General features: G+C 41.4%; 7 non-coding genes across 7 annotated transcripts; all 7 read right to left on the minus strand.

Moving 5' to 3' along the window:
* Window positions 1-643: 643 nt before the first annotated feature.
* Window positions 644-725, minus strand: TRNAS-AGA (transfer RNA serine (anticodon AGA)). The gene has a single exon. It is a non-coding gene; the product is annotated as a tRNA-Ser (tRNA).
* Window positions 726-5,166: 4,441 nt separating this feature from the next.
* On the minus strand, window positions 5,167-5,238 carry TRNAH-GUG (transfer RNA histidin (anticodon GUG)). Its single transcript has one exon. It is a non-coding gene; the product is annotated as a tRNA-His (tRNA).
* A 1,289-nt stretch (window positions 5,239-6,527) lies between these two features.
* Window positions 6,528-6,609, minus strand: TRNAS-AGA (transfer RNA serine (anticodon AGA)). Its single transcript has one exon. It is a non-coding gene; the product is annotated as a tRNA-Ser (tRNA).
* Window positions 6,610-8,108: 1,499 nt separating this feature from the next.
* Window positions 8,109-8,180, minus strand: TRNAH-GUG (transfer RNA histidin (anticodon GUG)). Its single transcript has one exon. It is a non-coding gene; the product is annotated as a tRNA-His (tRNA).
* Window positions 8,181-9,470: 1,290 nt separating this feature from the next.
* Window positions 9,471-9,552, minus strand: TRNAS-AGA (transfer RNA serine (anticodon AGA)). The gene has a single exon. It is a non-coding gene; the product is annotated as a tRNA-Ser (tRNA).
* Window positions 9,553-11,051: 1,499 nt separating this feature from the next.
* On the minus strand, window positions 11,052-11,123 carry TRNAH-GUG (transfer RNA histidin (anticodon GUG)). The gene has a single exon. It is a non-coding gene; the product is annotated as a tRNA-His (tRNA).
* Window positions 11,124-12,412: 1,289 nt separating this feature from the next.
* Window positions 12,413-12,494, minus strand: TRNAS-AGA (transfer RNA serine (anticodon AGA)). Its single transcript has one exon. It is a non-coding gene; the product is annotated as a tRNA-Ser (tRNA).
* Between the last annotated feature and the right edge of the window lie 2,744 nt (window positions 12,495-15,238).

Raw genomic sequence — 15,238 nt, forward strand, 5'->3', positions numbered from 1 at the left:
TTCACGTCTGACAACAAGACGAAGGAACATTGGGGCATCAGACGCTTTGGAAAGTAGCCACCAACCGCAGAGAAAGAGAGAAAGAGGGAAAAGACAGTATGAGGTGTGGAGAAAACAGCAGCAGGTACAAGGAGCTCAAATGAGATTAATGGCGCCTAAATAGAGCACGTAAAGGAACAGTTACAAATCTAAGAAAAGGGAAAGAAAAGACTAGGAACAAACACAGAAAGAGCTTGTAGATGAAATTCTCTTCCAGGAACAGCAGGTTAAGAGAAATTACACAGGGAGCAGTTAAGCTTGTAACACGGGGGAGAATAGAAAAGAAAATGCAGTTTTATGAAGTGTGTTTGCCTAATCCAGCTAGCACTTTTATTTTATTTCTCTATTTGCTTATTTTATTGGTAAAGTAAGTTTCAAGTGCATGCACAGGTATGACCGAGAGAGGCAGGGTATAATAATTTGAAGCGTTTGCACCAGCGCTAATGAAGGACGAGAGTTATAGCAAAGATATGAAAACGGGAGCGATAATAAATATGTGATATGGCAATAGTGACACCAAAATAAGCCACCTATTTATAAAACTGACATGGAAGAAATACTAAAGGTTAACTTCTGAAATTGTAGCCGATGTTAAAAAGATTCTCGTTGTCGGCAGGATTCGAACCTGCGCGGGGAGACCCCAATGGATTTCTAGTCCATCGCCTTAACCACTCGGCCACAACAACTGACTGCAAGGTGTGTGCACATAATCTGTATGCAAGTTTTCAAGGTGTCCCACAGCAAATTCCTGATATTCTGCAATGCACTTTTTAAAAATAAGGTTTTTTTCAGCAGGCACAATCTCTCCTAAAAACAAAAATTGCATGCGTATATCTCCAGTTTGGAATACCATAGACTTGCTTGCATACTCTCATGGGTCACTCAAGTTTTTTGGACCCTATTGCACTCTGTTTTCGTGCTGCTTTTAGTATATGTCCCATATTAAAGAAGTCTACCATCTTTGAGTATTTGAGGCTCCTTTGTAAGTGCTTTATATTTTTTCCTTGAAGAGCTATATAATAAAGGGGTCCGGGAAGGATTGCATTTATGGAAGATAAAAGAAGGCCCACTTGTCTCACCAAATGCTGTAGAGAAACCTGATGTTTTACTCATGTTATCCTTAGTTCGTTTTTGTTAGACCTTGCATTCTTAAGGTGGTCCCAACCCCACCTTATTGCTTTTCACCTCCGCATTTTGCTGTATCTTTTTGTTGGCCTTAGGACTCTGATCACTTTATCGCTACTAATCAGTGCTGAAGTGCACGTGCTTCTTCCCTAATCATGTGTATAATTGGAGTATACCTGACTGACAGATTTAATTTACTTGAAAGCCCCTTGTAAAGTGGTATACCATATACCCAGGGACTGATTGTGCCGCCCAAAGAAATAGCATTTCAAACCTGTCTCAAGCCTGCTACTGCCATGCCTGTGCTGCAGTATACTGCCACTTCGACTTGGCATTTAAAACTACTTGCCAAGCCTTAAACTCCAATTTTATTACATATCAGTAACCCCTAAGGTAGGCCCTAGGTAGTCCTAGGGGCATCATGCTATGTAAGTAAAAGGTAAGACATGTACTGTGGTAGTTTGTATGTCCTAGTAGTATCAAACAGTCTATTACATTTTTCACTACTGTGAGGTCTGCCCCTCTCATAGGTTAGCATTGGGTATTCCCTTATACTTTTTGGGGGGTAATTCCATATCAGAGAGGAGAAGCTTTATTTATTTATTGATAAATCCTATCTACTGGTGAGGTTGGATTTAATCTTACTATTGTATAAATGCCATTTTTAGAGAGTGAGCATTTCTCTGCACTTACTGCTCTATTTGCATTGAAACCTGTCTTCGATTGACGTCTGGATTGGGCTGCGAGACAGCTACATATGTGCATTCCCTGTAGACAGCCACAACACAGGTCACTCAACTGCAACTGCATTCATCTGCATTCTGATTGGCCTGGGGGAGAGCTCCGCTCCCCTTACCGCAAATATGTTCAAGAACGATAATTTATGTCAGTAAGTACAGTATACCTACATCTTATAATCATGTGTGTTTAAATAATTTGTTGTTAGATCGTTTAAATATTGAAAAGGATCTGTTTTTAATAGACATTTTACAAAAACAACTGGTACATTTGGGAATTCTGTAAAGGAAAAACCCAACTGCCGTGACATTGCCAACCAAAATGCCGTGACTCGGATTCGAACCGAGGTTGCTGCGGCCACAACGCAGAGTACTAACAACTATACGATCACGGCGAGCTACTTGGGCTCAATAACGTACAGTGACATGAAGAAATTATAATTCGGAACACTCAGGGCTACTCCTGTGATAGGCTGAATGTGTTCATTGCTTCCTCATTCCTTATACAAAGGCTTTATCTCCTCAGTGGTTGATAGGCTGAAACCGTTTCCTGGCCGCCTGCTTGTGAACTGGCAGGAGTCAAAGATCACACATACACTGGTGGGCCTGTGATGGGACACCAATGCAGAGAAACACACCTGGCGCAGATATTCTATTCTGTTTATTAGACCTGCATCTCCCCTGTACCTCCTCAAGCCATCTGTATGTGAAGCAAGACAGAGTTAAGGAACGGTCCATCTACACTTTTATTGGGAGGATGCTGCCGTGAGCTCCTCCCAGCTAATCACACAAACAGCAGTAAAGCAAGATAACTACACAGTTAGGGGGGACTGCATGGTTAGGTTTTTGAGGAATTATTGAAACTGACATCAGTGACCCATAATCAGAGCTGTGGCTAATGACTGCATGCCTAATTATGATGAAGCAAGCACCATGGCTCGTAGGGGCCCCACAACACACTTTTCTTAGCTCATTGAATTAAAGTATAAACTTCTGCCATGTGTGAGTGGTAAAGGCTTGTTAATTTTGTTGCTTTTCAAATTCACGTCTGACAACAAGACGAAGGAACATTGGGGCATCAGACGCTTTGGAAAGTAGCCACCAACCGCAGAGAAAGAGAGAAAGAGGGAAAAGACAGTATGAGGTGTGGAGAAAACAGCAGAAGGTACAAGGAGCTCAAATGAGATTAATGGCGCCTAAATAGAGCACGTAAAGGAAGAGTTACAAATCTAAGAAAAGGGAAAGAAAAGACTAGGAACAAACACAGAAAGAGCTTGTAGATGAAATTCTCTTCCAGGAACAGCAGGTTAAGAGAAATTACACAGGGAGCAGTTAAGCTTGTAACACGGGGGAGAATAGAAAAGAAAATGCAGTTTTATGAAGTGTGTTTGCCTAATCCTGCTAGCACTTTTATTTTATTTCTCTATTTGCTTATTTTATTGGTAAAGTAAGTTTCAAGTTCATGCACAGGTATGACCGAGAGAGGCAGGGTATAATAATTTGAAGCGTTTGCACCAGCGCTAATGAAGGACGAGAGTTATAGCAAAGATATGAAAGGGGGAGCGATAATAAATATGTGATATGGCAATAGTGACACCAAAATAAGCCACCTATTTATAAAACTGACATGGAAGAAATACTAAAGGTTAATTTCTGAAATTGTAGCCGATGTTAAAAAGATTCTCGTTGTCGGCAGGATTCGAACCTGCGCGGGGAGACCCCAATGGCTTTCTAGTCCATCTCCTTAACCACTCGGCCACAACAACTGACTGCAAGGTCTGTGCACATAATCTGTATGCAAGTTTTCAAGGTGTCCCACAGCAAATTCCTGATATTCTGCAATGCACTTTTTAAAAATAATGTTTTTTTCAGCAGGCACATTCTCTCCTAAAAACAAAAATTGCATGCGTATATCTCTAGTTTGGAATACCATAGGCTTGCATGCATACTCTCATGGGTCACTCAAGTTTTTTGGACCCTATTGCACTCTGTTTTCGTGCTGCTTTTAGTATATGTCCCATATTAAAGAAGTGTACCATCTTTGAGTATTTGAGGCTCCTTTGTAAGTGCTTTATATTTTTTCCTTGAAGAGCTATATAATAAAGGGGTCCGGGAAGGATTGCATTTATGGAAGATAAAAGAAGGCCCACTTGTCTCACCAAATGCTGTAGAGAAACCTGATGTTTTACTCATGTTATCCTTAGTTCGTTTTTGTTAGACCTTGCATTCTTAAGGTGGTCCCAACCCCACCTTATTGCTTTTCACCTCCGCATTTTGCTGTATCTTTTTGTTGGCCTTAGGACTCTGATCACTTTATCGCTACTAATCAGTGCTGAAGTGCACGTGCTTCTTCCCTAATCATGTGTATAATTGGAGTATACCTGACTGACAGATTTAATTTACTTGAAAGCCCCTTGTAAAGAGGTATACCATATACCCAGGGACTGATTGTGCCACCCAAAGAAATAGCATTTCAAACCTGTCTCAAGCCTGCTACTGCAGTGCCTGTGCTGCAGTGTACTGCCACTTCGACTTGGCATTTAAAACTACTTGCCAAGCCTTAAACTCCAATTTTATTACATATCAGTAACCCCTAAGGTAGGCCCTAGGTAGTCCTAGGGGCATCATGCTATGTAAGTAAAAGGTAAGACATGTACTGTGGTAGTTTGTATGTCCTAGTAGTATCAAACAGTCTATTACATTTTTCACTACTGTGAGGTCTGCCCCTCTCATAGGTTAGCATTGGGTATTCCCTTATACTTTTTGGGGGGTAATTCCATATCAGAGAGGAGAAGCTTTATTTATTTATTGATAAATCCTATCTACTGGTGAGGTTGGATTTAATCTTACTATTGTATAAATGCCATTTTTAGAGAGTGAGCATTTCTCTGCACTTACTGCTCTATTTGCATTGAAACCTGTCTTCGATTGACGTCTGGATTCGGCTGCGAGACAGCTACATATGTGCATTCCCTGTAGACAGCCACAACACAGGTCACTCAACTGCAACTGCATTCATCTGCATTCTGATTGGCCTGGGGGAGAGCTCCGCTCCCCTTACCGCAAATATGTTCAAGAACGATAATTTATGTCAGTAAGTACAGTATACCTACATCTTATAATCATGTGTGTTTAAATAATTTGTTGTTAGATTGTTTAAATATTGAAAAGGATCTGTTTTTAATAGACATTTTACAAAAACAACTGGTACATTTGGGAATTCTGTAAAGGAAAAACCCAACTGCCGTGACATTGCCAACCACAATGCCGTGACTCGGATTCGAACCGAGGTTACTGCGGCCACAACGCAGAGTACTAACCACTATACGATCACGGCGAGCTACTTGGTCTCAATAACGTACAGTGACATGAAGAAATTATAATTCGGAACACTCAGGGCTACTCCTGTGATAGGCTGAATGTGTTCATTGCTTCCTCATTCCTTATACAAAGGCTTTATCTCCTCAGTGGTTGATAGGCTGAAACCGTTTCCTGGCCGCCTGCTTGTGAACTGGCAGGAGTCAAAGATCACACATACACTGGTGGGCCTGTGATGGGACACCAATGCAGAGAAACACACCTGGCGCAGATATTCTATTCTGTTTATTAGGCCTGCATCTCCCCTGTACCTCCTCAAGCCATCTGTATGTGAAGCAAGAAAGAGTTAAGGAACGGTCCATCTACACTTTTATTGGGAGGATGCTGCCGTGAGCTCCTCCCAGCTAATCACACAAACAGCAGTAAAGCAAGATAACTACACAGTTAGGGGGGACTGCATGGTTAGGTTTTTGAGGAATTATTGAAACTGACCTCAGTGACCCATAATCAGAGCTGTGGCTAATGACTGCATGCCTAATTATGATGAAGCAAGCACCATGGCTCGTAGGGGCCCCACAACACACTTTTCTTAGCTCATTGAATTAAAGTATAAACTTCTGCCATGTGTGAGTGGTAAAGGCTTGTTAATTTTGTTGCTTTTCAAATTCACGTCTGACAACAAGACGAAGGAACATTGGGGCATCAGACGCTTTGGAAAGTAGCCACCAACCGCAGAGAAAAAGAGAAAGAGGGAAAAGACAGTATGAGGTGTGGAGAAAACAGCAGCAGGTACAAGGAGCTCAAATGAGATTAATGGCGCCTAAATAGAGCACGTAAAGGAACAGTTACAAATCTAAGAAAAGGGAAAGAAAAGACTAGGAAAAAACACAGAAAGAGCTTGTAGATGAAATTCTCTTCCAGGAACAGCAGGTTAAGAGAAATTACACAGGGAGCAGTTAAGCTTGTAACACGGGGGAGAATAGAAAAGAAAATGCAGTTTTATGAAGTGTGTTTGCCTAATCCAGCTAGCACTTTTATTTTATTTCTCTATTTGCTTCTTTTATTGGTAAAGTAAGTTTCAAGTGCATGCACAGGTATGACCGAGAGAGCCAGGGTATAATAATTTGAAGCGTTTGCACCAGCGCTAATGAAGGACGAGAGTTATAGCAAAGATATGAAAGGGGGAGCGATAATAAATATGTGATATGGCAATAGTGACACCAAAATAAGCCACCTATTTATAAAACTGACATGGAAGAAATACTAAAGGTTAACTTCTGAAATTGTAGCCGATGTTAAAAAGATTCTCGTTGTCGGCAGGATTCGAACCTGCGCGGGGAGACCCCAATGGATTTCTAGTCCATCGCCTTAACCACTCGGCCACAACAACTGACTGCAAGGTATGTGCATATAATCTGTATGCAAGTTTTCAAGGTGTTCCACAGCAAATTCCTGATATTCTGCAATGCACTTTTTAAAAATAATGTTTTTTTCAGCAGGCACATTCTCTCCTAAAAACAAAAATTGCATGCGTATATCTCTAGTTTGGAATACCATAGGCTTGCATGCATACTCTCATGGGTCACTCAAGTTTTTTGGACCCTATTGCACTCTGTTTTCGTGCTGCTTTTAGTATATGTCCCATATTAAAGAAGTCTACCATCTTTGAGTATTTGAGGCTCCTTTGTAAGTGCTTTATATTTTTTCCTTGAAGAGCTATATAATAAAGGGGTCCGGGAAGGATTGCATTTATGGAAGATAAAAGAAGGCCCACTTGTCTCACCAAATGCTGTAGAGAAACCTGATGTTTTACTCATATTATCCTTAGTTCGTTTTTGTTAGACCTTGCATTCTTAAGGTGGTCCCAACCCCACCTTATTGCTTTTCACCTCCGCATTTTGCTGTATCTTTTTGTTGGCCTTAGGACTCTGATCACTTTATCGCTACTAATCAGTGCTGAAGTGCACGTGCTTCTTCCCTAATCATGTGTATAATTGGAGTATACCTGACTGACAGATTTAATTTACTTGAAAGCCCCTTGTAAAGTGGTATACCATATACCCAGGGACTGATTGTGCCGCCCAAAGAAATAGCATTTCAAACCTGTCTCAAGCCTGCTACTGCAGTGCCTGTGCTGCAGTGTACTGCCACTTCGACTTGGCATTTAAAACTACTTGCCAAGCCTTAAACTCCAATTTTATTACATATCAGTAACCCCTAAGGTAGGCCCTAGGTAGTCCTAGGGGCATCATGCTATGTAAGTAAAAGGTAAGACATGTACTGTGGTAGTTTGTATGTCCTAGTAGTATCAAACAGTCTATTACATTTTTCACTACTGTGAGGTCTGCCCCTCTCATAGGTTAGCATTGGGTATTCCCTTATACTTTTTGGGGGGTAATTCCATATCAGAGAGGAGAAGCTTTATTTATTTATTGATAAATCCTATCTACTGGTGAGGTTGGATTTAATCTTACTATTGTATAAATGCCATTTTTAGAGAGTGAGCATTTCTCTGCACTTACTGCTCTATTTGCATTGAAACCTGTCTTCGATTGACGTCTGGATTGGGCTGCGAGACAGCTACATATGTGCATTCCCTGTAGACAGCCACAACACAGGTCACTCAACTGCAACTGCATTCATCTGCATTCTGATTGGCCTGGGGGAGAGCTCCGCTCCCCTTACCGCAAATATGTTCAAGAACGATAATTTATGTCAGTAAGTACAGTATACCTACATCTTATAATCATGTGTGTTTAAATAATTTGTTGTTAGATCGTTTAAATATTGAAAAGGATCTGTTTTTAATAGACATTTTACAAAAACAACTGGTACATTTGGGAATTCTGTAAAGGAAAAACCCAACTGCCGTGACATTGCCAACCACAATGCCGTGACTCGGATTCGAACCGAGGTTGCTGCGGCCACAACGCAGAGTACTAACCACTATACGATCACGGCGAGCTACTTGGGCTCAATAACGTACAGTGACATGAAGAAATTATAATTCGGAACACTCAGGGCTACTCCTGTGATAGGCTGAATGTGTTCATTGCTTCCTCATTCCTTATACAAAGGCTTTATCTCCTCAGTGGTTGATAGGCTGAAACCGTTTCCTGGCCGCCTGCTTGTGAACTGGCAGGAGTCAAAGATCACACATACACTGGTGGGCCTGTGATGGGACACCAATGCAGAGAAACACACCTGGCGCAGATATTCTATTCTGTTTATTAGACCTGCATCTCCCCTGTACCTCCTCAAGCCATCTGTATGTGAAGCAAGAAAGAGTTAAGGAACGGTCCATCTACACTTTTATTTGGGAGGATGCTGCCGTGAGCTCCTCCCAGCTAATCACACAAACAGCAGTAAAGCAAGATAACTACACAGTTAGGGGGGACTGCATGGTTAGGTTTTTGAGGAATTATTGAAACTGACCTCAGTGACCCATAATCAGAGATGTGGCTAATGGCTGCATGCCTAATTATGATGAAGCAAGCACCATGGCTCGTAGGGGCCCCACAACACACTTTTCTTAGCTCATTGAATTAAAGTATAAACTTCTGCCATGTGTGAGTGGTAAAGGCTTGTTAATTTTGTTGCTTTTCAAATTCACGCCTGACAACAAGACGAAGGAACATTGGGGCATCAGACGCTTTGGAAAGTAGCCACCAACCGCAGAGAAAGAGAGAAAGAGGGAAAAGGCAGTATGAGGTGTGGAGAAAACAGCAGCAGGTACAGGGAGCTCCAATGAGATTAATGGCGGCTAAATAGAGCACGTAAAGGAACAGTTACAAATCTAAGAAAAGGGAAAGAAAAGACTAGGAAAAAACACAGAAAGAGCTTGTAGATGAAATTCTCTTCCAGGAAAAGCAGGTTAGGAGAAATTACACAGGGAGCAGTTAAGCTTGTAACACGGGGGAGAATAGAAAAGAAAATGCAGTTTTATGAAGTGTGTTTGCCTAATCCAGCTAGCACTTTTATTTTATTTCTCTATTTGCTTCTTTTATTGGTAAAGTAAGTTTCAAGTGCATGCACAGGTATGACCGAGAGAGCCAGGGTATAATAATTTGAAGCGTTTGCACCAGCGCTAATGAAGGACGAGAGTTATAGCAAAGATATGAAAGGGGGAGCGATAATAAATATGTGATATGGCAATAGTGACACCAAAATAAGCCACCTATTTATAAAACTGACATGGAAGAAATACTAAAGGTTAACTTCTGAAATTGTAGCCGATGTTAAAAAGATTCTCGTTGTCGGCAGGATTCGAACCTGCGCGGGGAGACCCTAATGGATTTCTAGTCCATCGCCTTAACCACTCGGCCACAACAACTTACTGTAAGGTGTGTGCACATAATCTGTATGCAAGTTTTCAAGGTGTCCCACAGCAAATTCCTGATATTCTGCAATGCACTTTTAAAAAATAATGTTTTTTTCAGCAGGCACATTCTCTCGTAAAAACAAAAATTGCATGCGTATATCTCTAGTTTGGAATACCATAGGCTTGCATGCATACTCTCATGGGTCACTCAAGTTTTTTGGACCCTATTGCACTCTGTTTTAGTGCTGCTTTTAGTATATGGCCCATATTACAGAAGTCTACCATCTTTGAGTATTTGAGGCTCCTTTGTAAGTGCTTTATATTTTTTCCTGGAAGAGCTATATAATAAAGGGGTCCAGGAAGGATTGCATTTATGGAAGATAAAAGAAGGCCCACTTGTCTCACCAAATGCTGTAGAGAAACCTGATGTTTTACTCATGTTATCCTTAGTTCGTTTTTGTTAGACCTTGCATTCTTAAGGTGGTCCCAACCCCACCTTATTGCTTTTCACCTCCGCATTTTGCTGTATCTTTTTGTTGGCCTTAGGACTCTGATCACTTTATCGCTACTAATCAGTGCTGAAGTGCACGTGCTTCTTCCCTAATCATGTGTATAATTGGATTATACCTGACTCACAGATTTAATTTACTTGAAAGCCCCTTGTAAAGTGGTATACCATATACCCAGGGACTGATTGTGCCGCCCAAAGAAATAGCATTTCAAACCTGTCTCAAGCCTGCTACTGCAGTGCCTGTGCTGCAGTGTACTGCCACTACGACTTGGCATTTAAAACTACTTGCCAAGCCTTAAACTCCAATTTTATTACATATCAGTAACCCCTAAGGTAGGCTCTAGGTAGTCCTAGGGGCATCATGCTATGTAAGTAAAAGGTAAGACATGTACTGTGGTAGTTTGTATGTCCTAGTAGTATCAAACAGTCTATTACATTTTTCACTACTGTGAGGTCTGCCCCTCTCATAGGTTAGCATTGGGTATTCCCTTATACTTTTTGGGGGGTAATTCCATATCAGAGAGGAGAAGCTTTATTTATTTATTGATAAATCCTATCTACTGGTGAGGTTGGATTTAATCTTACTATTGTATAAATGCCATTTTTAGAGAGTGAGCATTTCTCTGCACTTACTGCTCTATTTGCATTGAAACCTGTCTTCGATTGACGTCTGGATTGGGCTGCGGGACAGCTACATATGTGCATTCCCTGTAGACAGCCACAACACAGGTCACTCAACTGCAACTGCATTCATCTGCATTCTGATTGGCCTGGGGGAGAGCTCCGCTCCCCTTACCGCAAATATGTTCAAGAACGATAATTTATGTCAGTAAGTACAGTATACCTACATCTTATAATCATGTGTGTTTAAATAATTTGTCGTTAGATCGTTTAAATATTGAAAAGGATCTGTTTTTAATAGACATTTTACAAAAACAACTGGTACATTTGGGAGTTCTGTAAAGGAAAAACCCAACTGCCGTGACATTGCCAACCACAATGCCGTGACTCGGATTCGAACCGAGGTTGCTGCGGCCACAACGCAGAGTACTAACCACTATACGATCACGGCGAGCTACTTGGGCTCAATAACGTACAGTGACATGAAGAAATTATAATTCGGAACACTCAGGGCTACTCCTGTGATAGGCTGAATGTGTTCATTGCTTCCTCATTCCTTATACAAAGGCTTTATCTCCTCAGTGGTTGATAGGCTGAAACCGTTTCCTGGCCGCCTGCTTGTGAACTGGCAGGAGTCAAAGATCACACATACACTGGTGGGCCTGTGATGGGACACCAATGCAGAGAAACAAACCTGGCGCAGATATTCTATTCTGTTTATTAGACCTGCATCTCCCCTGTACCTCCTCAAGCCATCTGTATGTGAAGCAAGAAAGAGTTAAGGAACGGTCCATCTACACTTTTATTGGGAGGATGCTGCCGTGAGCTCCTCCCAGCTAATCACACAAACAGCAGTAAAGCAAGATAACTACACAGTTAGGGGGGACTGCATGGTTAGGTTTTTGAGGAATTATTGAAACTGACCTCAGTGACCCATAATCAGAGCTGTGGCTAATGACTGCATGCCTAATTATGATGAAGCAAGCACCATGGCTCGTAGGGGCCCCACAACACACTTTTCTTAGCTCATTGAATTAAAGTATAAACTTCTGCCATGTGTGAGTGGTAAAGGCTTGTTAATTTTGTTGCTTTTCAAATTCACGTCTGACAACAAGACGAAGGAACATTGGGGCATCAGACGCTTTGGAAAGTAGCCACCAACCGCAGAGAAAGAGAGAAAGAGGGAAAAGACAGTATGAGGTGTGGAGAAAACAGCAGCAGGTACAAGGAGCTCAAATGAGATTAATGGCGCCTCAGTAGAGCACGTAAAGGAACAGTTACAAATCTAAGAAAAGGGAAAGAAAAGACTAGGAAAAAACACAGAAAGAGCTTGTAGATGAAATTCTCTTCCAGGAACAGCAGGTTAGGAGAAATTACACAGGGAGCAGTTAAGCTTGTAACACGGGGGAGAATAGAAAAGAAAATGCAGTTTTATGAAGTGTGTTTGCCTAATCCAGCTAGCACTTTTATTTTATTTCTCTATTTGCTTCTTTTATTGGTAAAGTAAGTTTCAAGTGCATGCACAGGTATGACCGAGAGAGCCAGGGTATAATAATTTGAAGCGTTTGCACCAGCGCTAATGAAGGACGAGAGTTATAGCAAAGATATGAAAGGGGGAGCGATAATAAATATGTGATATGGCAATAGTGACACCAAAATAAGCCACCTATTTATAAAACTGACATGGAAGAAATACTAAAGGTTAACTTCTGAAATTGTAGCCGATGTTAAAAAGATTCTCGTTGTCGGCAGGATTCGAACCTGCGCGGGGAGACCCCAATGGATTTCTAGTCCATCGCCTTAACCACTCGGCCACAACAACTGACTGTAAGGTGTGTGCACATAATCTGTATGCAAGTTTTCAAGGTGTCCCACAGCAAATTCCTGATATTCTGCAATGCACTTTTAAAAAATAATGTTTTTTTCAGCAGGCACATTCTCTCGTAAAAACACAAATTGCATGCGTATATCTCTAGTTTGGAATACCATAGGCTTGCATGCATACTCTCATGGGTCACTCAAGTTTTTTGGACCCTATTGCACTCTGTTTTCGTGCTGCTTTTAGTATATGGCCCATATTACAGGAGTCTACCATCTTTGAGTATTTGAGGCTCCTTTGTAAGTGCTTTATATTTTTTCCTGGAAGAGCTATATAATAAAGGGGTCCAGGAAGGATTGCATTTATGGAAGATAAAAGAAGGCCCACTTGTCTCACCAAATGCTGTAGAGAAACCTGATGTTTTACTCATGTTATCCTTAGTTCGTTTTTGTTAGACCTTGCATTCTTAAGGTGGTCCCAACCCCACCTTATTGCTTTTCACCTCCGCATTTTGCTGTATCTTTTTGTTGGCCTTAGGACTCTGATCACTTTATCGCTACTAATCAGTGCTGAAGTGCACGTGCTTCTTCCCTAATCAGGTGTATAATTGGAGTATACCTGACTGACAGATTTAATTTACTTGAAAGCCCCTTGTAAAGTGGTATACCATATACCCAGGGACTGATTGTGCCGCCCAAAGAAATAGCATTTCAAACCTGTCTCAAGCCTGCTACTGCAGTGCCTGTGCTGCAGTGTACTGCCACTTCGACTTGGCATTTAAAACTACTTTCCAAGCCTTAAACTCCAATTTTATTACATATCAGTAACCCCTAAGGTAGGCCCTAGGTAGTCCTAGGGGCATCATGCTATGTAAGTAAAAGGTAAGACATGTACTGTGGTAGTTTGTATGTCCTAGTAGTATCAAACAGTCTATTACATTTTTCACTACTGTGAGGTCTGCCCCTCTCATAGGTTAGCATTGGGTATTCCCTTATACTTTTTGGGGGGTAATTCCATATCAGAGAGGAGAAGCTTTATTTATTTATTGATAAATCCTATCTACTGGTGAGGTTGGATTTAATCTCACTATTGTATAAATGCCATTTTCAGAGAGTGAGCATTTCTCTGCACTTACTTCTCTATTTGCATTGAAACCTGTCTTCGATTGACGTCTGGATTGGGCTGCGAGACAGCTACATATGTTCATTCCCTGTAGACAGCCACAACACAGGTCACTCAACTGCAACTGCATTCATCTGCATTCTGATTGGCCTGGGGGAGAGCTCCGCTCCCCTTACTGCAAATATGTTCAAGAACGATAATTTATGTCAGTAAGTACAGTATACCTACATCTTATAATCATGTGTTTAAATAATTTGTCGTTAGATCGTTTAAATATTGAAAAGGATCTGTTTTAATAGACATTTTACAAAAACAACTGGTACATTTGGGAATTCTGTAAAGGAAAAACCCAACTGCCGTGACATTGCCAACCACATCGCCGTGACTCGGACTCGAACCGAGCCTGCTGCAGCCACAACGCAGAGTACTAACCACTATACGATCACGGCGAGCCACTTGGGCTCAATAACGTACAGTGACATGAAGAAATTATAATTTGGAACATTCAGGGCTACTCCTGTGATAGGCTGAATGTGTTCATTGCTTCCTCATTCCTTATACAAAGGCTTTATCTCCTCAGTGGTTGATAGGCTGAAACCGTTTCCTGGCCGCCTGCTTGTGAACTGGCAGGAGTCAAAGATCACACATACACTGGTGGGCCTGTGATGGGACACCAATGCAGAGAAACACACCTGGCGCAGATATTCTATTCTGTTTATTAGACCTGCATCTCCCCTGTACCTCCTCAAGCCATCTGTATGTGAAGCAAGAAGGAGTTAAGGAACGGTCCATCTACACTTTTATTGGGAGGATACTGCAGTGAGCTCCTCCCAGCTAATCACACAAACAGCAGTAAAGCAAGATAACTACACAATTAGGGGGGACTGCATGGTTAGGTTTTTGAGGAATTATTGAAACTGACCTCAGTGACCCATAATCAGAGCTGTGGCTAATGACTGCATGCCTAATTATGATGAAGCAAGCACCATGGCTCGTAGGGGCCCCACAACACACTTTTCTTAGCTCATTAAATTAAAGTATAAACTTCTGCCATGTGTGAGTGGTAAAGGCTTGTTAATTTTGTTGCTTTTCAAATTCACATCTGACAACAAGACGAAGGAACATTGGGGCATCAGACGCTTTGGAAAGTAGCCACCAACCGCAGAGAAAGAGAGAAAGAGGGAAAAGACAGTATGAGGTGTGGAGAAAACAGCAGCAGGTACACGGAGCTCAAATGAGATTAATGGCGCCTAAGTAGAGCACGTAAAGGAACAGTTACAAATCTAAGAAAAGGGAAAGAAAAGACTAGGAAAAAACACAGAAAGAGCTTGTAGATGAAATTCTCTTCCAGGAACAGCAGGTTAGGAGAAATTACACAGGGAGCAGTTAAGCTTGTAACACGGGGGAGAATAGTAAAGAAAATGCAGTTTTATGAAGTGTGTTTGCCTAATCCAGCTAGCACTTTTATTTTATTTCTCTATTTGCTTCTTTTATTGGTAAAGTAAGTTTCAAGTGCATGCACAGGTATGACCGAGAGAGCCAGGGTATAATAATTTGAAGCGTTTGCACCAGCGCTAATGAAGGACGAGAGTTATAGCAAAGATATGAAAGGGGGAGCGATAATA

Source organism: Lissotriton vulgaris, chromosome 1_1 (assembly GCF_964263255.1).
Source record: "Lissotriton vulgaris chromosome 1_1, aLisVul1.2, whole genome shotgun sequence".
Lineage (NCBI taxonomy): Eukaryota > Metazoa > Chordata > Amphibia > Caudata > Salamandridae > Lissotriton > Lissotriton vulgaris.